We start from the raw sequence: 20,568 nt of genomic DNA, 5'->3' as shown, positions 1-20,568 counted from the left end.
TAAGAATCTTTTAACTAGAGGCATGTTACTGTTTAGTTAAAATTAGATCTACATAAATATATACATAAATACCAAACCTTATAAAGAATAAATAGCCATTTTTGGAGATGAAATATATTGATATTATTACCGATGAAATCATTCAATCTGATCCCTGGAATTACTTTAACTCCATGGACTTGAAGAATCATCATGACTGATAAGCACTTTCAAACACCTATAAAAAAAGTAATAGCAAGATATAAATGCATGTTTCTTTTATATAAATACAACAACAAACAAATATACTGATTAAATGCAAATAACAATACAGTTTAAATTAAAAGGAGGTACTTCATACTCAAATTCAAATAACCAAGTGCCTAAGTGATAAGCTAGAAATAAAGGTCTGAGGTTTTCAAATGTTATTGAATAATATTGCTACACACATGTATAAATATGCATGATCTGAGTGTCATATTACATACATTTTTTAACTGTTGTTGTTTTTTGCACTATTTTGTAATGAAAAGTTTTTGGAAAAATGCGTGGTCTATAATTAATTAATTTTGATTGCATATATTATAATGCCCCCTTCAAATAAGAGGGGTTATATTATTTTGCACATGTTGGTCTGTCGGTCCGTCCACCAGATGGTTTCCGGATGATAACTCAAGAATGCTTAGGCCTAGGATCATGAAACTTCATAGGTACATTGATCATGACTGGCACATGACCCCTATTGATTTCAGGTCACTAGGTCAAAGGTCATGGTCACAGTGACTTGAAATAGTAAAATGGTTTCCGGATGATAACTCAAGAATGCTTATGCCAAGGATCATGAAACTTCATAGGTACATCGATCATGACTAGCAAATGACCACTATTGATTTTCAGGTCACTAGGTCAAATGAGCTGCACATTTTGAGTGGTGAAAAGTCAAGGTCATTCGTCAAGGTAAGAGGTCAAATATATGTGGCCCAAATCGCTTATTTTATGAATACTTTTTCAATATTAAAGATAGCAACTTGATATTTGGCATGCATGTGTATCTCATGGAGCTGCACAATTTGAGTGGTGAAAGGTCAAGGTCATCCTTCAAAGTCAAATATATGGGTCAAATTTGCGCATGTAATGTCACTTCTGCAATATTGAAGCTAGCAATTTTATATTTGAAATGTGTGTCTATCTCAAGGAGCTGCACATTTCGAGTGGTGAAGGGTCAAGGTCAAGGTCATCCTACAAGGTCAAACATCATATAGGGGGACATTGTGTTTCTCAAACACATCTTGTTTTTAATTTGGAATATTTTTTTACAATATTGGTTTGGGTTTGGGTCCATTTTAAGGCCATTTTTACATAATAGAAAACCCCCTAATGTATTATAAAGTAATTATTCTATAAATCATATGTGCCCTTTGAATGCTACAGGAGCCAAAAGAAGATTCAGAATTATTGATTTATAAATATGAGTAATGAAGTATTTTGACTGTCACTACATGACATGTATTTAAATAGAAACTGAGTTCCTGGGAGAGAGACACTTTCTGACCTACATGTAGTCTTAATTTTGTGGTTGTTTAATGATTGTACATGTACAATATGTTTGATAAATTGAATAATTTCGTAACACTATATAACAAAGGTACTCTTGTGGTTGTATTCTTTTATGAAGTGTTCAAATGTATGTATTAATTACATCGTAATTTCAGTAGTATGTTTATTTAAACATTTTGCTGTTGAAATTGGTTTTGTAACTAACTAGCTAAAACAATGTCAATAACTGTTGTGATATTATTTTTCTTGTTATAAAAAACACAAAAAACGTTGTAACACGGCACATGCATTATGTCTGCTTTGGTCGATTTCACTAATTTCAGTACATAGTTATCACATGTATTCATGTGTGGGAAATCTATTCATGCTGCACATAGTAACATAAACATGTTGATTGAACTGTGCAATTGTTTCTGTATGTGTAATTGTTTCCATCTGTGTAATTGTTTTGCTTCAATTCATATCTAACTCACCAGTCGCATTTCAACATGTCAAACGTAAACACAATAGCTCTTCTACTGAAGTTTATTGTCACACTTAACTATTGAATCATTGAAATGTATGCATATATTTTAGATGTGTAAAGGCCTCTTTATAGCAACATATGCGTAATACAATATCACTGCAGTATGTTTAATAAGATTATTTAATATTAACAGTAATTCAATATCTTGATGTTACTCTGTTTTGCAGTATACAAGTGTGTTGTGAGTCCCACAGGAGACAGGCTGTACATCACCAACCCTGAGCAGAACAAGCTTCTCACCCTGGCCAGGGATGGCACACTCCTGGCTACATACTCAGACACAGCACTACGTGACCCATCTGGTCTACATGTGACCCCTGCAGGTCAGGTGCTGGTCTGTGGATACCTGTCCGACACTGTAATACAGGTGGGCTGGGAGGGAGAGAGTAAGCTGGCGACTCTGGCTACTCAGAAGGATGGAGTGAGGTACCCATACTCAGTCTGCTACAGCAGCACAACATCATCCATCATTGTAGGACTGATAGAGGACGACACCATCCTGGTGTTCAGAGTGGAATAGTGTGTACATGTATGTATTAGTTGTTGTAATTAGTGATTAGTATTTCAATGAAATGTGTTGTTTAGCATACGAACATAGTAGCGTGTGATGTTACAATACAACATTAAGTGTGTAGTTAAAGATACAAATAATTTATGTGCACATATTGTTATCTTATTATACAATGTGAGGGTTTTTGTTAGAACATTAGATCTAATGCATATTATGTTATGTTGTCATAACATTTGTGTCATTATGGTCCTAACATTTAGTTCTTGTAAACTTTGCATGAAAAAACAAAGCATTTCAACTGAAAATTTAATATTTCTACATATATGCACATGTACATAGCAACTGAGGCTATTTTTAGACTTTCATTTCTATAAACACCATGCCATGTAAGAAATGTATATGGATGAATACTTTTTTAATAAAATATGAAATTGTTTAAGTTATCTTTGGAGGAGTATATATTGATATTTTACGCAACGTTTACAGAAAGGTTACACTTGATGTGAGATTTATTAATTTGCCATATTTTATGATGTTGAACATGTCTTATTGATTGTTATTAAATTTATATCAGTGTGCGTGAGTCCTAAATATACATACAAGAAATACATAAAGCTATTCTGCTGCTTTAGTTGCTGCTGGGTCGGGACAACGATGCTGAGGATGTGGGGGACAAGCATGACGCAGAAGGTAAAAGAGACGCTTTGTCAGGCCTTTTCTTGGCCACTTTGGGAAAAAATGCAATTTTGGCATTTTGAATTTGTTTTGTGCTAAAAGTCCATTAATTTGGGAAAAACACATTTAATATAAGTTTTAATTATACTTCAAATTATAGGAATAAAATCCTATTATAATAGTTATAAACTTTGTTAGATCTAATTGAAACATAATTTAGATATAATTTTCATAAGGAACAGCATATAACACGCTTTGGGTATGGGTCCGTTAAACAGACCCATGAATACTCAAGGAAAAGTACTGCTTGTGTATTTCCTGTTTATTAAGATGAGGTGGCAAAGAATGGTATGAATTTACATAAGGTAAAATATCCTTTTAAATTGTTTGTTTATTGTAAAATCATATATATTCGTCCGCATGTTATTTCGTGGTTAAAAAAAGACTTTCATGGATGTGGTAGTTAATGCATGACTTTCTCAGTTTGGAAACAATAAATATGGAATTTGTGTAAGTTATTTTCCAGTGTGTTTGTATTTAATTTGTGGATCGTTTAACCCTTAAATTCAATAAAAAATAATGTCCCGCGAATAATAGTGTTTTTGCAGTGTATAAATAATTGAAGTGTACGAGAATGATATGATACGATTTCACAGAAGGTAAAATGGCGTCTATTCTTGTGTATATCGTGTTTTCAGTACAACTTATTTTACTTGATGATTAATAACTCAAACCCTTTTCCAGCTCGATGCTTTATAACTTACCGATACAGACACCTCAGAAACACAACACGGCAATAATTTCTGTCATCCCCATGCAGGCCTTGAGTTTTTGTAAAGCTGTAAGATATTTAATTAAGCCTATTTGATAGGAATCTATTCCATCTAATGCCGTATAGAGTCTTATTGCGAGGAGGTGTTAAGTTTTCATTGAGTATACAGTGTTTTTTTTTTAGTCAAAACAGGCCCCGTCACAAAGGAGCATGATTTACATAAAACCACCATTTTTTCACAGGATATTATGCGTTCTTGTTAGTTTCATGGAATAAATGCGTTTTGTTTCATGGAATTAACGAGTATGGAAAAGTGTAAAGAAAAATAATTAAATTGGAAAATTTGTATGGGAAAATAATTAAAACAAGCAAATTCGTTGAATTGATAGCACACGCCAATATGCTTCTGGACACAAAAGTATTATATTTGACACTCAAAACAACAATGTTTCAAGATACAAAGGGCCAAAACTCCGTTATGAACAGATGGTGTACAATGCCATTTGGCGTGCATCATCCTCTTATCCATTCTCATTTCATGTTTCAATAAAATCGGCCAAAGCACTTCAAAAATATGGCTCCGGACACACAAAAAGCATTTTCAAGATACAAAGGGCCATAACTCTATTATTAACTGATGGTGTACAATGCCATTTGGCGTGGATCATCCTCTTATCCATATGCATACTCATACCAAGTTTCAATGAAATCCGCCAAAGCACTTACAAGATATGGCTCCGGACAGACGGGCGGACGGACGGAAAGACGGACGGACGGAAGGACTGACAGACAGCGCAAAACAATATCCCTCCGCCTATGGCAGGGGATAATAAAAAGTACAGAATCTCGTATTGAGCACATCTAAACTCACAAATTCGCACTGAAAGAAGCCCAAACACGTTTTAATAATATTATATTTATTCTTCGATATAGCATAAAAGAAGTTTACAGTATATTTACTGTATTCTGTTATATAAGTTAATATTATTTGCTCTTGAAAGCCCTTTATAAATTTAAGCACCGACAATGGAAGCCATATGTCTTATCAGGCATTATTATAATAATTTTAATTGTTCAAACATTTTTACGTAAAGGATCAATCTGAAGCTTGGCATGCACATTGAGGATAGATGAAAAATGATAAGGAAGTGCATATTTTTTGCGTTTTAAACAGTTCAGGTTGTCTTATAGGTTACATTATACTAAATAATCTTTTCATGTAGGGCTGTACTGACTAAAAAAATCATATTTTACTCGAAGCCATGTTTTACACTTTAGACTGGTGTTCTGACTTTGTCTCTTGGATATATTGGAAGGGAAAGAAAAGGTGCTCAGTATTTAATCCCTGACATATGATAAAGTTAGAGACTAAAGTACAAGTTTGACCTGAAAACAGTTACATTGCACTAGAAAATGGCCGCAAAATTTAAAGCGCAAAAGAAGTAGAGTTTGATTTGAGTAAAGTAAATGTTTAGTTTAACATGACATATCTTTTTAACTAGGTTTTCCGAAGGAAAAAACTGGTTATTAGATTGGCGAATGCGGGCGGGCTGGCTGGCTGGCTGGCGGGCTGGCGGAATAAGCTTGTCCGGGCCATAACTATGTCGTTCATTGTCAGATTTTAAAATCATTTGGCACATTTGTTCACCATCATTGGACAGTGTGTCGCGCGAAATAATTACGTCGATATCTCCAAGGTCAAGGTCACACTTTGAGTTCAAAGGTCAAAAATGGCCATAAATGAGCTTGTCCGAGCCATAACTATGTCGTTCATCGTCAGATTTTAAAATCATTTGGCACATTTGTTCACCATCATTGGACGGTGTGTCGCGCGAAATAATTACGTCGATATCTCCAAGGTCAAGGTCACACTTTGAGTTCAAAGGTCAAAAATGGCCATAAATGAGCTTGTCCTGGCCATAGCTATGTCATTCATTGTGAGATTTTAAAATCAATTGGCACATTTGTTCACCATCATGGGACGGTGTGTCCCACGAAAGAATCACGTCAATATCTCCAATGTCAAGGTCGCCACGACTAAAAATAGATTTTAAAAAAAAAACTTACAAAGGGGGTTAATTTTTTTTGGTCATTTCAAAAGTTCAGTTTGAGTTTTCTCCCTTTATCAGATTTTTTTTTCACAATGAAAACCTGATTTTTTGACAATTTTGTCCCTTGTTTATTGCTTGAATCGATTCAGCTTAGAATGAACTTTCAGAAAAAGTATCGTTATGGTGGTCTCTATGTTCAAAATGTTGCATTTATTTTCTCTTTAAGTTGTCGCGTTTAAATTGAATTATATAGGGAAATCATTAAGTATGTTGTGGCCTTTAATAAATTTAGCTTACACTAACAAGGGAGAGAACAGCCAATATGTACCAGCAGTGAGTTGTTGCCATTAAATTGTTTCATATTTATTAATTTGTAATATGTCTTACAACTTTTATGACATGATGGTTTACTTTGGAATTGTTGTCTAGTGTGAATTTAAACAGAGTTTAACACCAAAGACCTGTAAAGGCATGGTAAAAATGGTGTGTGTGTTTTTGTTACTTTGGGAATACATAAATATGAAGTTGTTGCCTACCATTTATTATTATCCCCCGCCATAGGTGGAGGGATATTGTTTTGGCGTTGTCCGTCCGTCCGTCTGTCTTTTCGTCCATCCATTCGTACGGAGCCAAATCTTGGAAGTTCTTTAGCGGATTGCATCAAGATGATTTTCCTTTTGTTTTTGTTGTTATGCAGGAAAAACTGGCTAAAAACATCAATGAGCCACGCTGTGAAATAATAGGGCTTAATGCATGTGCTTAGATTGTAGTCCCAGATTAGCCTGTGCAGTCCGCACAGGCTACTTAGGGACAACAATTACCTCTTTAAATGTATGTTTTGTTGACAATAAGTATCTTCTTTTGTGAAAATCCAGTATCGTCAGAAAGTGTCCTCCCTGATTTGCTTATGTGGATTTCACATGCTAATCTGGGACGAAAGCTTCTAATATTGATTAGCGGCAATTTGGCTTATAAATTACACTGAAAGTTATAGTAAGAATAATAATTATGAATTTACAGGTTATTAAAGCATTAGCCAACACTTTTAATGTTTTAATATGAAATGGTTTAATTGCATTAATTTTCATTAATTGCTATTTAGGACAATGCACCAATTAAATTCCAAATTAGTAATTCAGATAAATATGTTTTGCTGTTGAAAACTTTCACATCCAATCAAGAGGCATATATGTAGTGTATTATACATTGTAATATAAAAATGTGTTACAAGTTCATATCCCCCACTCTAGTGTTGTTGTTTTCAGGTGAGCACCAGCATTGATATCCAGTTGGCCAAGCAACAGCACCATTCCGGCCTGCAGGAGCCCCAACACTAAATGATCCTTTGCCTTCCCTGATCCCTAGCTCCTCCCACTGGACCTCCGGCCTCAAAGGGTCAGCATCGTTACACAAGTCTGTTCTGCAATAAATCCTCAGCACGTCAAGTTTTCACGCGCTGTTATGAACAACCAAAATGTCTGTGTCGAGGTTTCCCCAATCAAGCCCGAGTAGTTTTGTTTAGCTCTAGTGCCCGAGTGGGATGAGTGTTACAGAAGAGAGACGTTATAGCAGTACTTATGGTAACGCTAACAGTTAACGCTAACAGTTAGTTCTCGCTGTGGACATCACGAAGAATTAAACGTTGAATAATTTGTTTAATTCTTTATAAGACAGCTTTTTATTCAGCGAGGAACGGGAGCAAATCAAGGAACAATCGAAACAATATATTGGGAAGTATATCTGCTGTAGATAGTTAGGACAGTAGTAGCGTTACGGACTGTCCTCAGTGCACCATTTATTCATGTGGTGCGCATCAGACGCGAATTCCGCCCATTATTGAGAGGGCGTCGCATTGAATTGAGACTAAAGGAGGCTTTGAAACATGACACCAGTTTTGTTGTATGGTCCAGTACGCCATTCGACTCTCAACCCGAAGTTAATCAGAACTCAAACTCGGCCCTTAACAATATCCGAGAGGCCAGCATATCAGCTCAGCTTCTGAGCTTCAGGTGAGACCTTACAGTGTTAGTAACTTTGTCAAAGATTGGGCCATAATTCAGCTCCATTCCTTAAAAAGTCTATAATGTTTATTATAAATATTTATTGGTTAAAATTTACAATGCAATATTTGCCATATTAAAAGTGTTTGATAGGTTGGAACAATGAGTTACTTGCCTTATTAAGCTGCATAAGTTGAAACTTAGTACAAATCAAAAATTCTTAATTGTTAAGTATTTGTGTTCACGTATAACTGATTATGATTTTTATCTTAATTAGAAACCGGATGTTTGCAAAGACAAAATCACTATACTGCTTTCATATCCTTATGCACACACTTTCAACGCCAGTGACTAAACTTTACATCTAAGGTCTGTCTTACAAAAACAATGGCATAAAATGTAGACATCAACTAGTATCTTGCGTAATAAGTTGTGCACATTTAAATGTGTACAGTCTCATATTTTAAGTTGTTTAGTGTCATGTTAAAAGTTTATTTTTTTACAGTTAAAGTTGCCGAGTATCACATCTAAAATAATGTAGTCTTACATTTTAAGGTGTTAATTCTCACATTTAAAGTTGTAAAGTTTCACAATAAAAGTTGTTTTAGTCAAAACTATTTATGGGGAAAGTCTTGCACTTAAAATTACTGAAGTCATGCCTGTTTTTTTATATTTATTTTAATGCCCCCGGTAGGGTGGCAAAATAGCAGTTGAACTGTCTGTCAGTCCGTTCGTCTGAAAACGTTAACATAGGCCATAACTTTTGCATTATTAAAAATCACAATTTGATATTTGGCATGCATGTGTATCTCATGGAGTTGCAAAATTTAAGTGGTGAAAGGTCAAAGTCATCCTGAAGATAAAAGGTAAAAACAGACAAATAAAATGGAAGTAACACGCTTAAAAGGGAGATAATTTATATTTATCATTTGTCAGGTACATATCATTTTTTCAAGGGAAGTAATATTTGTAAAGGGGTATAATCAAGAACAAAAATATATAATCAAAGCGGCGCAGTAGGGGCATTGTGTATCTGACAAACACATCCCTTGTAAAAAAAAAGTATTACACATTGCTATGAACTGTACTTTACTATGTATTTTTCGCGGTTTAAAACCCAAAATTTTCAATATTAAGTTTTTGGGGCATAACTTATTGATACAACGCTATTCTGAGTTCTTATTTTTTTTTATTTTTTTTTTTAGAAAGAAGTCTCATATAACTTAATTATAATTTCTTAAATCTAGGTCTCAACTTAATTTTTTAAACATCTTACAAAATATATAACTTGAATTTAGTCATTTTTGTCCATAAATCATACCCAAACTTGCCACTTTTATTGATTAAAAAAAAACAATTTGACCAGACTCCTTTTCTAGAAAACTCCCTGAACATGCACTTAAAAACAATATCACTTCTGTTACTTATAACCCTATTTATAATGCTTCATTTTTTCCAATTTTATGGTTTATCGCGCTATTTTTCCCAATTTCACGGTTTATCGCGCTAATTTTCCCAATTCAAAAGGCACAGACTGTAACAAATTAAAGCAAAAAAAATCACTGTAAAGAATTTAGCACAAAAACGTCTTGCGTCAGAGTAACAAGCCCCCAAACATCTTCTCCCATGTTGGCCACATCAACACTTCTTACAGCGGAGCCTTGACGAGTTCGACTTCCATCCCAGCATCGATGTTGCTTAGCAACAATTCAATGCTGGAAATCGACAAATTGTTCTAGACGAGACGCTTACACAGAAACAATCTGATCCAACAGATAGAGCAGGCGTTGCGTGACTTGTCCCTTATTGCGACTGACCTCGATAAGTTGCTCTCGAATAATGTGAACCTTATGCCAGTATGCGATTGATACCATTTAACAACAGTTGTTGTTAAGAATTCCCAGGTTTGAGGTGGCAACTTTGGCGTCGGGACTCGCTCCATCTCTGTCTATGGCCCGGTCAATGCAGCAGCAGCAGCAATAAAAACAACAAGTAGTATCTGAGTGGTGCTCTGGGATACGGGGCTTCATGTATGTGCTTAAAGTGTCATCCCAGAATATCCTGTGCAGATTGCACATACATCAAGTCCTATTAAAGTGTCATCCCAGAATATCCTGTGCAGATTGCACATACATCAAGTCCTATTTTCATAGAATGAGGCTCATATAGTTGACTTAACATCAGTCCTTTTTCTGCCTGATTGAAGAAAAGCTCCTAACATCAAATGTGAATTATTCGTTTTTAAATTGATCAAACTTGGAAAATAAATAAAATAATAAATAAAAGTTGATCTGATATCAGTTTTAGTCATAGAAGGTCAGAATATAGTTTTGTCTATTTTTGGGCCAAAATTTAAACCCTGAACCAAAAGTTTCTCCTTGCATAATTAAAATATCTGCTTAAATCGAATTGTTGAATTCTCTTTAATTTGAGCAAAAAAATATTTAAATGCATTCAGCACATTTAAAAATTATTTTCTTCATTTATTTTCAATATTTAATTTAATTCCTGCATTTTGTTTTAAGAGCCTGTTCCTCCTGGTCCAGGACCTTTGGACAAATGTTCAAATAGTACTACCCACAGGATGAAGCCACTCTGAATCCGGGGCTCCATACTTTCTTGGCCAGGGGCCAAGACTACCTCGTCAATAAGGTATGTTGGTAATGTAATTTACCATGTATAATGTGTAGTGTTTTACTCCAAATGTCAATGAAAATAGTTTGTGTGTGTTTAATATTAATAAAACTCTATTGTTACTGCTAACTAAAACAAATCATTTATGTAATTGTTAACTATTTATAATAGCTGCCATTTGTATTGCCTTGAAAGGGCTTGGTGGGAGTGGGAGCATACAAATTTGTCCTTGTCTGTAATTCTCCCTGTCCTTCCTTTCATCCTTATTTAAGTTCCAAAGGGACATATAATGTTTTTATCAAGTGTTTAGTTTATATCTCATTTGTATGAAGATCCATCAAACATACTTTATTTCTTAAATATATTTTTAATCAAACAACATTGATTGACTTCTAATATAACTGATGCCATTATTGAGAATATTCAAAAGGAACATTTGTTTGCTTTTGGGGTAAGACAGTCAATTATTGTTTTCAGTGGAGTGAGGAAGTTTACATGTTTCCGCAGGTGCTCGTAAACAGATCTATTTTCTTACTTTGCTGAGAAAAAGAATTCACGGTATTATCCCAAAAGCTAACAAATTTCCCATTTTAGTTAAATTTTCAAGGACTATTAACCCATTTATGCCTAGCGTCTGGAAAAAAGGCCTTGGTCAGCAGCGTAGACCTGATTAATAGAATAAGTACAATAACAAAATATTAAATGATTAACCAGATGGTTTTCCTTCTTTTTGTTATACAGCAAAAAAATGGCTAATAGATAAATAATCTGTGATGTGGAAAAATGGGGCCTAATGCATGTGCTTAGATTGTTGTCACAGATTAGCCTGTGTAGTCCACACAGGCTAATCAAGGACAACACTTTCCTCTTAAAGTTATTTTTAATTGAACAAATAATCCTCTTTATGAAAATCCAGTATAGTCTGAAAGTACCTTCCTTTATTAGCTTTTGTGAATTTCACATGCTAATCTGGGACGACACTTTCTAACATTAGTGATCCGCATATTGGCTTATGAAAATACATTTCTGGAAATGGAGTAAAGATAATAGATACAAATGTACAGATAAGAATAGCATTAGCCAACACTTTTCTTGTTTTAATACAAAATGACTTAATTATGCCCCCCTTCGAAGAAGAGGGGGTATATTGCTTTGCTCATGTCGGTCTGTCTGTCGGTCGGTCGGTCTGTCCGTCCACCAGGTGGTTGTCAGACGATAACTCAAGAACGCTTGGGCCTAGGATCATGAAACTTCATAGGTACATTGATCATGACTCGCAGATGACCCCTATTGATTTTGAGGTCAAAGGTCACGGTGACCCGAAATAGTAAAATGGTTTTTGAATGATAACTCAAGAACACATACGCCTAGGATCATGAAACTTCATGGGTAGATTGATCATGACTCGAAGATGACCCCTATTGATTTTGAGGTCACTAGGTCAAAGGTCAAGGTCACGGTGACCCGAAATAGTAAAATGGTTTCCGGATGATAACTCAAGAACGCATATGCCAAAGATCATGAAACTTGATAGGTAGATTGATCATGACTGGCAGATGACCCCTATTGATTTTCAGGTCACCAGGTCAAAGGTCAAGGTCACAGTGACAAAAAACATATTCACACAATGGCTCTCACTACAACGGAGAGCCCATATGGGGGGCATGCATGTTTTACAAACAGCCCTTGTTGTATTTATGTTCATGCTATTAAGGACAAGGAACCAATAAAATGCCAGATTAGAAATCCATGTTGTTGAAAACCTTCACAACCTGTCAAGAGGCATAGTTTGTTATAGATTATAATATAATTTGTTACAAGTTCCTATCACCCACTGTGTTGTTGTTGTTTTCAGCAGAGCACCAGCATTGATATCAAGTTGGCCCAGCATCCGCACGAGTTCCGCCTGCAGGAGCCCCAGTTCAGAACAATCCTTCCCCTCCCCTGACTTCTAACTCCTCCCCCTTGACCTCCTGACTCAAAAAGTCAGCATCGTTGAACAACTCCGTTCTGCAGGAAATTCTGAGCATGATTCTGTTCTGAACAAACGCAATGCCAACGTCAAGTTGTCCATACATAAGCCTGGGTAGTTTTGTTAATCTAGAGTTCCCCGTGGGCCTGAGAGGGATGAGTGTTACAGACACGAAAAGTTATAACAGTCGTTATGGTTACGCCAACAGTCAGTAGTTGCTGTTAGACATCACAACAAATATCATGAAGAATAAAAAGTTCAATAACTTGTTCCAATCTTTATGGGACAAACAGAAATTAAACGGGAAAAAATCAAGGAACAATAAAAGCGTAAGCTTTTTTAGTGGGATACTTCTGCTGTTGGTAGTTAGGACAACAGTAGGGTTAAGGACTGCCCCAGATTGTCCTCTCAGCGACCAAAATATCATAATAGAACGGACTTTTGTCAATGTTACTGACAAAGAAAAGCAGTAATGACTTAGTTGTGAATATCCATGCTGACACAGAAAGGCAGTAAAGACTTGGCTGTGAAAACCCAGAGCACGCTAGATCCATGCTGACAAAGAAAGGCAGTAATGACTTGGCTGTAAACACCTCGAGCACGATACATCCATGCTGACAAAAAAGGCAGTAATGACTTGGTTGTGAATACCTAGAGAATTATACATCCATGTTGGCAAAGAAAGGCAGTAATGACTTGGTTGTGAACACCCAGAGCACGATACATCCACGCTGACAAAGAAAGGCAGTGATGACTTGGTTGTGAACACCCAGAGCACGATACATCAATGCTGACAAAGAAAGGCAGTAATGACTTGGTTGTGAACATCCAGAGCACGATACATCCATACTGACATAGAAAGACAGTAATGACTTGGTTGGTTATCAAAACTCAAACTCAGCCCTTTGCAATATCACACCTTGCAACACAGTGTACTTTACCATGAATGTTTCGCGGTTTAAAACACCAAAATTTCAATTTAAAGTTTGTGCGCGTAACATATTGATACATTGCTATTCTGAGTTCTAATCGCGATATCCTAAATATCAATACTAGATGAAATGTTTGGCATTAAAAAACAGGTGTGTAAAGTAATTTGTTACAGTGCATATTCATTTGTCATTAAAAAAATCAGGGTTTAGTTTGCTTGTCATTTCCTTTTTAGCAAACATTATTAGACAACAAAACGAACGTGTGTAAGTGAAAGTCCAAGACAAGTCCAACCCAGTTTGGGCACAAATACAACAACTAATTAAAGAAATTCAGTTTGTCTTGTGTCAGCCTTCATGTAGCAAGCCTCTTATAAACATCACTCAAGTTGGCTACATCAACGCTTCCAACAGCGGAGCTGGGCATCGACACATTGTTCCGAATGAGTCGCTCGAACTGAAACGATCTGATCCAACAGAGAGCAGGCTCTGCATGACTCGTCTGTTAATGTGACTGACCTGGATATGTTGCTTTCCAATAATTAGAACAGTACTCCATATTAGCTGTCTGCGGTTGACGCAATTCAACAACAGTTGTTGTCAGTAATTTCTGGCTTTGGGATGGCGATTTGGCATCGGGGCTTCATCTCTGTCTTTGGCCTGGTCGCAGCAGAAGCAGCAACAAGAACAACAATTAGTATAAGAGACATGATCTGGGATATGGGGCTTCATGTATGTGCTAAAGTGTCATCCCATATTAGCCTGTGCAGACTGCGAATACATTAAGACCTATTAAAGTGTCATCTCAGATTAGCCTGTGCAGACTGCATATACATTAAGTCCTATTAAAGTGTCATCCCAGATTAGCCTGTGCAGACTGCACATACATTTAGTCCTGGTCAAGTGTCATCCCAGATTAGCCTGTGCAGACTGCACATACATTAAGTCCCATTAAACAGTCATCCAAGATTAGCCTGTGCAGACTGCACATAAATTAAGTCCTATTAAAGTGTCATTCCAGATTAGCCTGTGCAGACTACACATACATTAAGTCCTATTAAAGTGTCATCCCAGATTAGCCTGTGCAGACTGCACATATATTAAGTGCTATTAAAGTGTCATCCCAGATTAGCCTGTGCAGACTGCACATACATTAAGTCCTATTAAAGTGTCACGCCAGATTAGCCTGTGCAGATTGCGCATACATTGAGCCCTATTAAAGTGTCATCTCAGATTAGCCTGTGCAGACTGCACATACATTAAGTCCTATTAAAGTGTCATCCCAGATTAGCCTGTGCAGACTGCACATACATTAAGTGCTATTAAAGTGTCATCCCAGATTAGCCTGTGCAGACTGCACATACATTAAGCCCTATTTTCCCAGATTGAGACTTGTATACTTCACTTAACATCAGTATTTTATGTGCCTGAAAAGTTCCAAGCATCAAATGGGAATTATGTGCTTTTAAATTGATCACACTTAGTAAATAAAATGCAAATAGCACTTGATCTGATATCAATTTTAATCATAGAAGGTCAGGGCATTAAGTTTTGTATAATTTCGAACAAAATTCAGCCCCTGAACCAAAAGTTTATCCTTGCATAAAAATCTGCTTCAATAGAATTGTTAAATTATATTTAAATTTAGTAAAATAATTATGTAAAAGCCTTCAGCTCATTTTAAAATTATTTTCTTCATTTATTTTCAATATTTATTTTAATTCTTGGATTGTGTTTTAAGAGCCTGTTCCTATAGGAATCCATGCAATCATAGATCGGTACCAAGCTGAACAACAGGCTGTCTGGTCAGCTGGGCCCAGACTCCCAGTGACCTTGGGGCCAATGCTCAACTAGTCCTACCCGCAGGGTGGAGCCACTCTTAACCTGAGGCTCCATACTTTCTTGGCCAGGGGCCAAGATTACTTTGTCAATAAGGTAGGTTGGTAATGTACATGTAATTAACCATTTATAATGTGCAGTGTTTCACTCCAAATTTTAATTTAAACAGTTGTGTTAAATATTAATAAAACTCTATCCTGGCTGCTAACTTAAACAAATCATTTATGTAAGTGTTAAATATTTATAATAGCCGCCATTTGTATTGCCTTGAAAGGGCTCAGTGGGGGGATGCGTACACATCTGTCCTTGTCTGTAATTATCCCCGTCCTTACTTTCATCCTTATGTCCGTCCCACCTTTTTAGTGTTGCACATAACTTAATAAATATTGGTTCCAGAGGGACACAAAATGTTTGTATCAAGTGTACAATATATAGAAGGCTATGTGTGTATCAAGTGTTTAGTTTATATCCCATTTGTATCAAGATCCTTCAAACATAATTTATTTCTTAAATATTGTTTTCACTCAAACAACATTGATTTACTTCTTATATAACTGATGCCATTTCAGAATGCAATCAAATTATTTTGTTTAAAGGGACACATTTCTGGGATGCCCTAAGGTTTTTCTATCTGTTCACAGAGGCCTTATACTCACAAGTTCAAGCCAAGTGAGCGATGTTCACCAAATCAAACTCTACATCTCAATAGGTAAGTCACCTTGCCATTGCAAAAGGGGCCACTGTGCAAAGCATTCAGGAGACCCAGTCTAAATAGCCTAAACCTTTTGATGCAATAAAGCTTTCACAAATACCCAATAGGTAAAACCCACTACAAACTGGGGTTTCTGCTCTTCAATAAATTGACCAGTTTATCTAATCTAAGTTTAAGGGTTCAGCCACAAACTACTGTATCTTATAAAGAAATGTGAAGACAGTGCACAAGTTTCAAGCTAAACCCTCAAATTTGCATTTTAAATTTAACATCTATAGTTATATAAAACTCAAAACCACAACAACAACAACAGCAAACAAGCAGGTACCAACATATCTGACTCTTTCACTCTTTACAAAATCAGGTTCCATATCAACTGTTAATATGGTTCTTAAACTAACATTTAATTACAAAGAGGGATCCGTGATGTTCAAACCTTTTAGTTTAGGGGGGTAAACAGGAGTGAACTTTTCGGTCTGTCTGTCTGTTTGTCTGTCGGTCTGTTAGTGGGTCGGTCAGTATTAAGTGTCTCCTCTCTCTTATACAAGTTGTGGTCATCCAATCTTCACCAAACTTGGTCAGAAGTTGTATCTAGATGATCTCTAGGCCAAGTTTGAACATGGGCCATGCGGGCGAAAAACAAGGTCACGGGGTAAATAAGTGCGTATTAAACATTCAGTTTGGAGTCCGCTCTCTATTTCGATTACTTATCATCCGCTCTTCACCACACTTGGTCAGAAGTTGTATCTAGATGATCTCTAGGCCAAGTTTGAACATGGGCCATGCGGTCGAAAAACAAGGTCACGGGGTAAATAAGTGCGTTTTAAACATTCAGTTTGGAGTCCGCTCTCTATTTCGATTACTTATCATCCGCTCTTCACCACACTTGGTCAGAAGTTGTATCTAGATGATCTCTAGGCCAAGTTTGAACATGGGCCATGCGGGCGAAAAAACAAGGTCACGGGGTAAATAAGTGCGTTTTAAACATTCAGTTTGGAGTCCGCTCTCTATTTCGATTACTTATCATCCGCTCTTCACCACACTTGGTCAGAAGTTGTATCTAGATGATCTCTAGGCCAAGTTTGAACATGGGCCATGCGGGCGAAAAACAAGGTCACGGGGTAAATAAGTGCGTTTTAAACATTCAGTTTGGAGTCCGCTCTCTATTTCGATTACTTATCATCCGCTCTTCACCACACTTGGTCAGAAGTTGTATCTAGATGATCTCTAGGCCAAGTTTGAACATGGGCCATGCGGGCGAAAAACAAGGTCACGGGGTAAATAAGTGCGTTTTAAACATTCAGTTTGGAGTCCGCTCTCTATTTCGATTACTTATCATCCGCTCTTCACCACACTTGGTCAGACGTTTTATATAGATGATCTCTAGGCCATGATCAAACATGGATCATGCCGGTCCAAACACTAGGTCATGGGGTCACATAATGTGTTTTAAACATTCAATTTGGTCTCCGCTCCCCATTTTAAGCACTTATCATCCCCTCTTAAATAAACTTGGGCAGAAGTTTTATTTAGATGATCTCTAGGCCATATTCGAACATGGGCCATGCCGTGCAAAAAACTAGGTCACGGGGTCATGGGTGCGTTTTACACATTCAGCATGGTGTTCCCTATTTCAAGTTATTTTCATCCGCTCTGGTGTTCCCTATTTCAAGTTATTTTCATCCGCTCTTCAGGTGGGGGTGTTCGTCACATCTGTGACAAAGCTCTAGGTTTTTTAAGTTAATATCTTTTTGAGAGAGTATTAATTGTGTTGCCATGGTTGGACCCGCATTTTTATACTTGATAATTTTTATGAAATGCTAGTTAATTCTTAAAAATAGTTGTCTTAATTGACACATGACATACTAAATTGCAGAAACCCGGATATCAAAGCGTTGAGCTTGTTCTTGAAGCATTTGCACCAGCAACAGTCATCATCTCGAGTTACTGGCATCTCTATGGTGTGGAACCCTCCGTCTACGAACATCATAACAGCACATAAACCAGTGGCAGTCATCATCTCAAGATTCTGGTATATCCATTGTGCAGGACCCTCGGTCTGTAAAGATCATGCAAAGCAAACCTTAGGTGAGTGTTCAAGATGTGTGCATGTTTTTAGCATGCCCCAAAGTTCACAGATGTGTAGGACTGGTGCATGTAGATTTACCTGTGTCCGTCCAGACGTACTTCCAGCTGTTGAATTTTTATGTCAAGTCTAAACTCAGAAGTATTGCTTCTAGTGTGATTAAAACAAAGATATTTGCCAAACTGTAAACTTGACTACTTGTGTATTTTGGGTTTTTTTCTATTACATAAGTGGAATTTTGAGACAAAAGTAAAATGTTTGTGCATGGTGGCAAACCCTTTTTACTACTTCTCAAAAGATATTTGAGTCCAATGGCAAAATGTATCTTCATCAAATCCTAATCCAAATTGTTTGGTAATAAAATTGTCATACTTCAAAATAAATATGTATTATCAATTATTATTATGCCCCCCTTCGAAGAAGAGGGGGTATATTGCTTTGCACATGTCGGTCTGTCGGTCGGTCGGTCCACCAGGTGGTTTCCGGATGATAACTCAAGAACGCTTGGGCCTAGGATCATGAAACTTCATAGATACATTGATCATGACTTGCAGATGACCCCTATTGATTTTGAGGTCACTAGGTCAAAGGTCAAGGTCAAGGTGACCCGAAATAGTAAAATGGTTTCCGGATGATAACTCAAGAACGCTTGGGCCTAGGATCATGAAACTTCATAGATACATTGATCATGACTTGCAGATGACCCCTATTGATTTTGAGGTCACTAGGTCAAAGGTCAAGGTCAAGGTGACCCGAAATAGTAAAATGGTTTCCGGATGATAACTCAAGAACGCTTAGGCCTAGGATCATGAAACTTCATAGTTACGTTGATCATGACTGGCAGATGACCCCTATTGATTTTCAGGTCACTAGGTCAAAGGTCAAGGTCACAGTGACCCGAAATGGTAAAAAGGTTTCCGGATGTTAACTCAAGAGCGCTTATGCCTAGGATCATGAAACTTCGTAGGTAGATTGATGATAGCTGGCAGATGACCCCTATTGATTTTCAGGTCACTATATCAAAGGTCAAGGTCACAGTGACCTGAAATAGTAAAATGGTTTCCGGATGGTAACTCAAGAACGCTAATGGCTACGATCATGAAACTTCATAGGTACATTGATCATGACTCGCAGATGACCCCTATTGATTTTCAGGTCACTAGATCAAAGGTCAAGGTGACAGTGACAAAAAACATATTTACAAAATGGCTGTCACTACAACTGAGAGCCCATATGGGGGGCATGCATGTTTTACAAACAGCCCTTGTTTTATAAATAGTCTCAGGACCATGATTTCCTCTATGGATTCAAATCAGATTAGTTGTAAAACCTTGAAATATCAAGCCATGTGCTTGTTCTTGTTTTTTTTCCATCGGTATCAAAAATAAAATGAAATACTGGCATTTACAGTAACAAGTATTTCTTGTTTTCAGATGCCATTTGACGAAATCAAACCATCCAATCAGAAACAGAGCCTGTTGCAGCAGTTGTTACCATATTGACCCCTGTCAAACCTAAGAAGTCCATAGATAAATACTTTTTTAGATGTGCTTGTCTCTACGTACCTACTGGTTTGTTCAGCACTTACTCTTTGAATTGTATGACGAGTGAAAATGAATGACCTTGTTCAGTTTGAAATGGCAGAATGACACATCACAACAATTTAAGTGGAAAGCCCGAAAGTCATGTCAACAGCCACATTTTGTATGTGTAACAGCCAAGTTGTTTTCAAAGAAAATGAAAAGTTTACGTTTTATTTTTTATGTGACCAATGTTTCATTGGTATTATGATGCTGTCAGTCTCTTTATGTTGAAAGTTTTGGTTAAATATAGCATGTTAAGTATTTTTTTAAAGCACACATATTGCATTTATATCCAATGTCTTTTTCTGTATAATGAATTTTTCACTACATATTTTGATCCTTATAATGGTAAATGTATGGGAAAAACAATTTTATCATGGATATTCTAAGATTGTCAAGTCTGTTTAAATGATGCTGGTAACTTTGACAAAATTGAAAAAAAGGAGTACGTTCATGTTTTAAGATATGTTTCAGTTTTCTGTTTTTACCCATAAATTGATAAGCTTATTTAATCAATTGTTCACAAAGTTTTATAACTTTTACGCTTCAGCTTTTTCTGTCTATTTATCCTGCCGAAAACAATACTAGTCAATTTGCTCATTGGGGTCGGTATTCGATCATGAATCTTGTTTAGTAGCATACTATTTCATTGGAATACTAATACATTCTAGGAAAAAATATTTATGAAAATTGGCATAAATTATTATTGTTAATTTATGTTGTTAGATCATAGACGTGTATG

General features: G+C 36.4%; 2 long non-coding RNA genes across 3 annotated transcripts; both read left to right on the top strand.

Moving 5' to 3' along the window:
• The first annotated feature begins 2,500 nt into the window (after positions 1 to 2,500).
• Positions 2,501 to 12,903, top strand: LOC127862378 (uncharacterized). The gene is made up of 5 exons (XR_008040584.1): positions 2,501 to 2,591; positions 3,206 to 3,263; positions 7,337 to 8,080; positions 10,597 to 10,723; positions 12,561 to 12,903. It is a non-coding gene; the product is annotated as an uncharacterized LOC127862378 (long non-coding RNA).
• Positions 12,904 to 13,387: 484 nt separating this feature from the next.
• On the top strand, positions 13,388 to 20,260 carry LOC127862381 (uncharacterized). 2 transcript variants are annotated; one of them, XR_008040589.1, is made up of 5 exons: positions 13,388 to 14,338; positions 15,348 to 15,541; positions 16,087 to 16,154; positions 18,034 to 18,245; positions 19,677 to 20,260. It is a non-coding gene; the product is annotated as an uncharacterized LOC127862381 (long non-coding RNA). The 2 variants fall into 2 exon arrangements; XR_008040588.1 differs by having other exon boundaries at positions 13,388 to 14,303; positions 19,677 to 20,259.
• Positions 20,261 to 20,568: the final 308 nt, after the last annotated feature.

Source organism: Dreissena polymorpha, chromosome 16 (genome assembly GCF_020536995.1).
Source record: "Dreissena polymorpha isolate Duluth1 chromosome 16, UMN_Dpol_1.0, whole genome shotgun sequence".
In the NCBI taxonomy this organism is placed as follows: domain Eukaryota; kingdom Metazoa; phylum Mollusca; class Bivalvia; order Myida; family Dreissenidae; genus Dreissena; species Dreissena polymorpha.
This window is presented reverse-complemented; position numbering and strand designations above follow the sequence as displayed.